This window comes from Sphaeramia orbicularis, chromosome 14 (assembly GCF_902148855.1).
Source record: "Sphaeramia orbicularis chromosome 14, fSphaOr1.1, whole genome shotgun sequence".
Classification (NCBI taxonomy): domain Eukaryota; kingdom Metazoa; phylum Chordata; class Actinopteri; order Kurtiformes; family Apogonidae; genus Sphaeramia; species Sphaeramia orbicularis.
The window spans coordinates 4560618-4569238 of NC_043970.1; the positions used below are offsets into that span (position 1 = coordinate 4560618).

The following is an 8621-nucleotide window of genomic DNA, read 5'->3' on the forward strand; positions in this document are numbered from 1 at the left end:
CTCACATCTTTTTCAAAAGTCCGCTCTCCCCAGCATAAAAACTACCACATCTACAACCCGTGGTTCCCCACAGGTCATAGACTAGTCTAATATCAGACTATTATACAGCGTTTGAAAGTTGTGTAAATTATCTTTGTGACATAAACAAAGATTTATGCAACTGTTAATCCACCTGTTCACAATTATCTAATATAAGATTATTATATACTGTGTAGATCAATGTTCTTATTTCATATATTGGCCAATATATCAGTTATCAACAAATATCGGATATCGGCCGATATATTGATATCGGCTTTTTTTAGCCCCCAATATCAGTATCAGCCCCAAAATTTCCCATATCGGTCAGGCTCTAATTATTACCAACCTAATATAAACTAAACAGAGGAAGTAATTAAATGGCTATAATTACATAACACCTTTACACCATCACAGAAACAAAACAAGAGCTCAAGTCATATTTAACACTGGGGTTCACTTCCTGTTCTTTATTATTGGGATTCAACTTCTCCCGCTGCCAAACCGGCAGGATGCCTTTATTCTTAAATCTACCGGCATGCCATATCCATTCACCTAGTCAGTGTTGCTTCAATTGTTTGTCGTTCAGATAACCACTTAACACTAACTACTTCGATTCAATCAGAAAAAACACTCTTAACATTAACAGTAAGTAATAAACGCATGTGGCGCAGATAACTCACAGATACTTACAACACCACATGCTGGTACAATAGCTAGTGACTGGTAGAGATGCTTCCCTCATCCTTAAAAAAACACCTTAATTTATTACGTGACAAGTAAAATATAAACGATCACTAATTTCTCCATTTAGTGGTGGATAAAAAAGTGAATTTTGTGCCCAGCTTCCCAGCAACTTCTAACCACATGCTTGACATTACTGGTGTTTAGCACAGCGACACACGGGGCTAGCGTTAGCTTGTGGTCAACAAAGTAGCTTCAGCCAGAGTAACGTTATCAGTTTCAAACAGTTCCTGTAACCTTACCGTTTTGAACCACCATGTCCTTCTGTGGTGAATCCACTGTATCTCATTCCTTTATGTCCTCTGTCCTCTTCTGGTGCTTGACCTCAGGTGCAGATCTCAGTAAACCGTTCTCAATGGCTCCTTCCGTGTCCTGCTGGCTGTGATTGGCTGGCAGCGGCAGGGTCAAAGGTTATCGCCATTTCTCGGCTAGCGATTGGTGCAAGGCTGAAACTTGAATTTCAGAATGCACGCCTTTCAAACAAACCTATTTTCAATATGTTGTTGTATTTTGCATACATCTGTCATTTGCAGTGATAAGTACATTTACTTTAGAACTGTACTTAAATACATCTTTGAGGTACAGTACTCTACTTGAGTATGCTACTGTATACATTTTGCAGGTAGATGTTTTGCAGTTGCCAAATCTATGGAAGAGGGTTAGGGTCACTGAAAAAAAAATGGTGTAATTTTTTTTTATTATTCTGAGGAAAAAAGTCAGAATTCTGAGAAAACTCAGAAATTCTGAGATTAAAGTCTTTCATCTCAGAATTCTGACTTTAATCTCAGAATTCTAACTTTTTTCTCAGAATAATAATAAAAATATACATACATATTGAGGCCTTAATCCTCTTCCGTATACATCAGAGCCAAAGTAATGCATTTATTTGATCATCAATCGAAACAAAGAGCATGATTTTGATTATCAGGAAAATGCTGAATATCAGATCCAAATAAGCCAGGTCTATAATTGGTCAACCCATAGTATAAATAAATATACCATGTACAATATAGATGTAAAAATATGCAGAATTTACTTTTAGTTGTACTTTAGCTACTTAAGATTTGTTGCAAGAAAATCACTTTTGATTCAAATAGTACAATAAATATAAATCAATCCATCAATCTTTATTTGTATAGCTCCAAGTCATAACAAATGTTATCTCAAGACACTTTACAAAAGAGCAGGTAAAAGACCTGAGTCTTTTTTTTATATTATATTACAAAAGAGCAGGTAAAAGGCCTTCTCTATGTTATATTAGGGAGTGACTGAAATGACATCTCAATATCATAGAGTGGACTGAAATAATGACATGAATGTGGACATTGCTTTTACATTGCATCTAATTATTGCGTTATGTTTATATTGTACATATTCTTTTCCGCTGATTTGTTTTTTAGTTAGTGCAGTCAAACGATTAAAATTTTTAATCAGATTAATCACAGGATTGCTGTGGAAATATTTTAAATGATCAGGATTAAATATCATTCATTTTTAATCTATATTAATTACGTTTCATTTTGCATGAGCAAGGAGACTCAAGAAAGAAGGAAATATTTCTGCACTTGATGTGTTTATTAAACACCTTCAGCACTTTCAACAAAACAACTGTATACAACTATTCATCCTTGGGGTTTTTTGTAGTAATATTTCCAACCAGAGAGCCAACGCTGTTTAGCGTCTTCCATCTTTATGGGTTGGTTCTGCTGTCTAACATTCCAAAATCATTTTCCAAATATTTCTTTCAGAATGTTCTTCCTCTGTTGCCATGTAACTTTGTAGAAAATGTTTAATAAAAAATGTTTTGTATTCCGAGGCCTTAATAAGATTCTGAAAAATTTTTCCAAATGTACCTTTGAGAATGTTCTAACTATGTTATCATGTTACATTAATTAATACATTAATTAATCTGTTCCCTAAACAATGTCCCCAAAACCTCCTCAGAATGTTACAGGCAACATGTTCTACCTTTGTTCACATATCACATCATAGGAACATTCTGGAAAAAAAAATTCTATAATCCGAGGCCTTAATAATATCTCCAAATCATTTTCCAAATGTTGCTTTCAGAATGTTCTCTCTTTGATATCATGTAACATTGTGGGAAACTGTCATAAAAAAATGTCCTGTAATCTGAGGCCTAAATTATATCCTTAAAACATTTTTTGAATGTTGTTAGGAGAGTGTTCTTCATTTGTTACCAGTTAACATTGTAGGAACGTTTTATAGTAGAACATTCTAGAATCTGTTTCCTAAAGAATATCCCCAAAACATCCACAGAATCCTGGACCTAAAACGTTATTCCTCTGTTAACAGTTAACATTATAGGAACATTATATTAAATGAGAAACATTCTTAAAATGTTCTTTTAACATTTAATGACAATGTTTTCTTGAAACCCTGAACACAACTTATAGGGAATGTTCGCCAAAGATGTGGGAATGTTCCCTCCTAGCTGGTTTATATATGTTTCTATCTGGTTTATATATGTTTCTATCTGATTTATATATGTTTCTATCTGGTTTATATATGTTTCTATCTGGTTTACTACTGCTAAGCTGGTTTATATATGTTTCTGTCTGGTTTATAAATGTTTCTATCTGGTTTACTGCTGCTAAGCTTTTTTATATATGTTTCTATCTGGTTTATATATGATTCTATCTGGTTTACTGCTGGCTGCTTCACGCATCTCCTCTTCGTGACCCCTCCCCCCATATATATATGTACATTTACATATATATATATATATATATATATATATATATGTGTGTGTGTGTGTGTGTGTGAGTGAGTGTGCGTGCATGTGTGTGTGTGTATCTGGGGGGGGGGGTCATATCTCGTCTAGGGCGCCAAAATTGCGAGAACTGGCCCTGATGATACTGACACAGAAAAACACGACAAACTCACAAACACGTAGAATGACATAAAGACATAAAAGCACAGTGACAGACTGAATAAAAACTCCAAACTCTAGTAGAACTCTGGTTTCAAACTACAGGAACAGCCCAGGAAAAGTGGTGAATTCATCCATATGAAGGATTTCCAAGTGTTTGCAGCTGCTGTCAGAGCAGAGTTCATGTGTGAGCGTGAATCAAAGTGCTGAACAGTTCCTCTGCTGTCCTTTGAGTCAGGACTGAACAGGTCTGAGTCCAAGTCCAAGAAGAACCAGAACCACTGAAACACAAACACACTGAACATTCAGACCGGACCAGGACTCCAGGAAAAGAACTGGGACTGGGACACAAACAACACACACAACTATTCTGCAGGATGGACGTGGATGTAGACGTTGACGTTGCTGTGGTCGTGGTGGTTGCTGTGGTGGTGCATCTCATCCTGTGTTGCATGCCTTCAGTCTGCAGCGCCCCCTACTGGCCTAGAACAAACATGTCATCCATCATGTGCTGGTGTCACTTGTGTGTGTGAGTCCATGTAAAGTCCATTCAGTCACTGAATAAATCCACCTGATCAGTGAAATAATGCTGACATGGGACGGCTCTGAAAGCACACAGACGTTCAGTCTCAGTGTTTGTCTGGGACTTTTCCTGGTGGACTGGAACAGACAGGAGGTGGATTTACTAAATCCAGGACTTGGACTCCACAGACTGGAGTTCCCATCCTCAGTCCTTCCAGGTTGGAGCTTTAGACCATCACATCACCTGAGTCATGTGATCTCATCTGTGTGGACATTTTCCAGATGAAAAATGTCCACAGTAAAACCATGAAACACACACATGAAGGTCATTGTTGTTTGACGGTGGAAAAGCACCATGTAGAAGCCAAGAACGGAACAATGGCTGATAATGTAATCATGGCCGATAACATTATAAAAGCCCTGAACCGATAATGTAATAACTTACTACATTACTGGCCAGGTAAAAAAAAAAAATCTTTGCTAATGTAATAACTGAGCCAATAACGTAATAATATATGAATATAACTGTATTTAAGTTTCATTTATTAGAACTGTGATCAAATCTCCCTCTCTCTCTCTTTCCCTCTCACTCTCTCTCTCTCTGTGATTTTATCACGGTTCTATCTAATAAATGAAACTTAAATACAGTTATATTCATATATTATTACATTATTGGCTCAGTTATTACATTTGCAGAGATTTTTTTTTTTACCTGGCCAATAATGTAATAAGTTATTACGTTATCAGTTCAGGACTTTTACAATGTTATCGGCTGTTATTACATTATCGGCCGTTATTCTGTGATTGTCTTCTCCACACCATGAGCCTCTGAAACATGTAGAAACATATGTGACAAATATTGGAGGTAAACCCAGTTTGGCAGAAGCGTCCCATGTCAGCATTGAAGTGTGTTAGTGTGTTGAATAAACACACAAAACTCCAAACTCACTTGTTTGTCCATGTATTTCAACGGCAGTAGATAAAGAATTGTTGTATGACCAACTTATTATTGTAAATTTAGACCTTTTTATGACTGTAATTTTATCTGTGTTCTTATTTGTATTTTATTCTCTTTTGTGAAGCACTTTGTGACTTGTCTTGTCTGTGAAAGGTGCTGTAGAAATAAACTTTGCTGGTTTGAATAAAGCTGTGAACTGACCCGACAGTAGAAGTAGAGGGAGATGGTCCCCATGATCAGGATGAAGTGGACCAGCACCACCCTGATGATCAGATTTGTCACCAAGTCTGAAACACAACAACAACAACCATCAAGTCTGGGCTCCAAATGGGAAAATGGAAAATTAACCAGAGAATGGGTTTAAGTCCAAAGGAATATTAGTGTCAGATCGACTTCAAACACTGTCTGCACATGACAATACATGGACTGGACAGGTTCTATCAGTGGAACATTTACACATCTATTGGATAAATGGACACAAAACAACATATATGTGTTAGAACACACCATCATATACCTGGAAAACAGCAGCAAACCAACACTGTGGTCGTTAGTTTAACAATTAATCTGATTCAAATCTGGAACATTGAACACATTTAATCTGAGGCAGATCATTTCTAACCCAGTGGTGTCAGGCCCAACAAACCCCGCCCCTTCGCACCTATTGGAGCTTATTCTACACCCTTGTGTCGTGATAATGTTCATGAAGTTGAATAAATAAATGCACAGTATGTTTTCAGGACTTTGGCTGTTTTGATGTTATTTCCTGGATATTATTTCAAGGTCACAGACTCGAACCTTCACCTCCACAGCTCAACATTTAACCCACAGCAACTTTAATCACATTCATTTATTAGAACAACTTCATTTCTTTTCTCACAATAAGTTTATTAGAAATGATGAATTTTTGACAGGTGCTTTTTTAAAAAATTTTTTTTTACTGATTTCCTGATCCTTTACAACGGTGGAGTACCACAATGTTAGAGAAATGGGGGAAAATGAAAATAATTTACCCAAAATGTGAAAAAATATATAAGCCTTAGATTTATGTCAGAGTGATGGAGAACAAAAGCCTCTATATATGAGCCAAGTTTGAAGTAAATTAAAACAAAACTATGTTTTTATAGACATTTAAAATTTCACCCATTATAAGTAAATGGAAAAAAAAAGATTTTAAAAAATTAATTAAAAAATGTGAGCTTTGACCTACTTTTCCCAAAATGTAATCACATCTATTCTGGGTCACTGGTAATCTATAAACCCAATTAGGACTGAATTCAAACAGTAGCTTTGCTGCTAAAGTGTAAACAAACAAACAAACAAACAAACTGGACCAAAAACAATAGCCTTTCCCTCCCCTTTGGGGGGCGGGGTCATAATTGTAGCCCAGTGTATTCAGTCTGCAGAAAACCTGCACCAATGGGACATATTTTCATCCTGAGGATGTTTGTGCTGAGCTCAGTGGGATTCTGAGTCTTAGTTCAGACTGAAGTCACATTTGTGTCTGAGGCTCCGTTCAGATGCAGGTGAACGAGGCCCAAATCTGATTTATCTGCCCATATGTGACCTGGATCTGATCTGTTACAGACAGTTTGAACAGCACTAATCTGATCCAAAGCACTTTCATATGTGATCCTAAATATGTATGTGACATATTTTTTTAGTTAGTTTAGTGTTTACCGTCTGGAACTCCAGTGCAAATATACGTCTGTAAAAGCCTCAAAAAAAGACTGATCCATTAGAAACTCAACTTTCACTGTTTCACATCTGTGTTCCAACATGTTTTCATCTGATCATTTACCAGCTTTCATGTCCTTTCCACTCACACTCTTATTTTTACAATCTGCTGTTTTATTTCTCCATTTTCTCTCACTTCTGTCAAAACCACCTTGATTGACAGGTTGGAGTCGGACTGGTTTTTTGAAACTATGAGTTGAGTTCTGAGCTGAAGTTCAATCCAATCCATTTTTACTGATAAAGCACAAATTTAACCCCTAAAGACCCAAACGTCCACTGACGACCAAAACCATCTACTGATCTAAACTGTTTAATTCCTGTTGATCCACTAATCCTATCAATACATGTCAATAATTGGTGTAAAATACAGTTCTTCATCTTTTCATGATCATCAGATATGACCCATTTGGACGTTCAGAGGTTCCATAGTTACCGTGGAAACACCGTCATCTTCTACAATATTGATTCACCAGTAAAACCCATGGAGTTGGATCAATGACAGTGGATGGACACACTGGGTTTATGTTCATATTTTGCAGAAAAAGTCACTTCTTCTTCAGTTTTCTCTATTTCTGATATAAAACCCTTCAACTTTAATCTGAGCTTTTATGAACATCTATATGATCAATAAACTAAATATAGGAAAATACCTGATGTTCACTGAAAAAACACAAAATACAGAGGATTATGTCATAATAAATTGTGAAAAATCATTGAAGAAAACTTAAATACATAGAAAACCATATTCTGGAAGTGCCACTACAGTAACACTGGGTCTTTATGGGTTAAATAAACACAAAAGTTTCCACGGCGCTGTACAGTAAAAGAAACACAATAAGAAGATCAAATACTAAGATGAAAACACAGTGAAACATCCTAAATCAATAGTCTGTCCACCCCAGATCAAATATCCGTGCACATCAAATCAACAACCTACGCGGTGTGAAAAGCCAAAGAACAGAGGTGGGTTTAAAGAAGAGTTTGAAAATGAGGCAGACAGTTGAATTCAAAGTGTTGGTTGATGTTGTTGAAGTGGACTCGTCCTATTGGACAGATTTGACACCATGTGTCCAACTGTGTTGGTCCAGACCTCCATCTGCTGCAGCTCATAGACTGACTGATACCAGTGGACCCCCTCTAGACCCTGGACATGTGGACCACACACACACATGTACAGATGCACCTTGAACTGTGGACACTAACTGGGCTTCACATTCAACTGGATGGACTGGGTTTAAACCTGGGTTTAAACTCAACTGTGCTTTGAACTGAGCTCAGATTAAAGGAGTGTTTGTTGGTTCAGCCCAGTCTCTGACAGGTTCAACTGGACCGGCTTTACCTCATCTCAGTTCTACCAACGTGGTTCTGCTCACACCTGTTCACTCTGCTCACTGGGAACATTGTGGAACATGGTCATGTGACTGTTACTGATGCATTGTGGGTGTTTTGTGTGTGTTTGTCCTGGTGTTACCTCCAACAGTGAGATAGAGGGCGGGGCTCTGAGACGACGAGAAGCTGTGGTTATAAACGTCCACGTGATAAACACATGTGTAGTTCCCTCGGTGGGCGTAGCCCATGGAAGACAACAGGAAGTGGGCGGAGTGATTGACAGCCGGCAGGGTGAGGTTCAGCGGCTTCTTGGTGTCGGAGATCAGCTGGAAGGAGCCTCCTGGGTACTGTGGTTGGACAGAGCATGTGATGGTGAAGTCGGAGTCGACGAGCACCCAGAACCCCTGCTGGTAGACCCCA

The 8621-nt window shown here is 37.6% G+C and overlaps 1 long non-coding RNA gene across 1 annotated transcript; it reads right to left on the reverse strand.

Annotated features, from left to right (window-relative positions):
- Window positions 1-3330: 3330 nt before the first annotated feature.
- On the reverse strand, window positions 3331-8401 carry LOC115433581 (uncharacterized). Its single transcript, XR_003937385.1, has 3 exons — window positions 8344-8401; window positions 5337-5422; window positions 3331-4138 (listed from the first exon to the last, which is right to left on the reverse strand). It is a non-coding gene; the product is annotated as an uncharacterized LOC115433581 (long non-coding RNA).
- Between the last annotated feature and the right edge of the window lie 220 nt (window positions 8402-8621).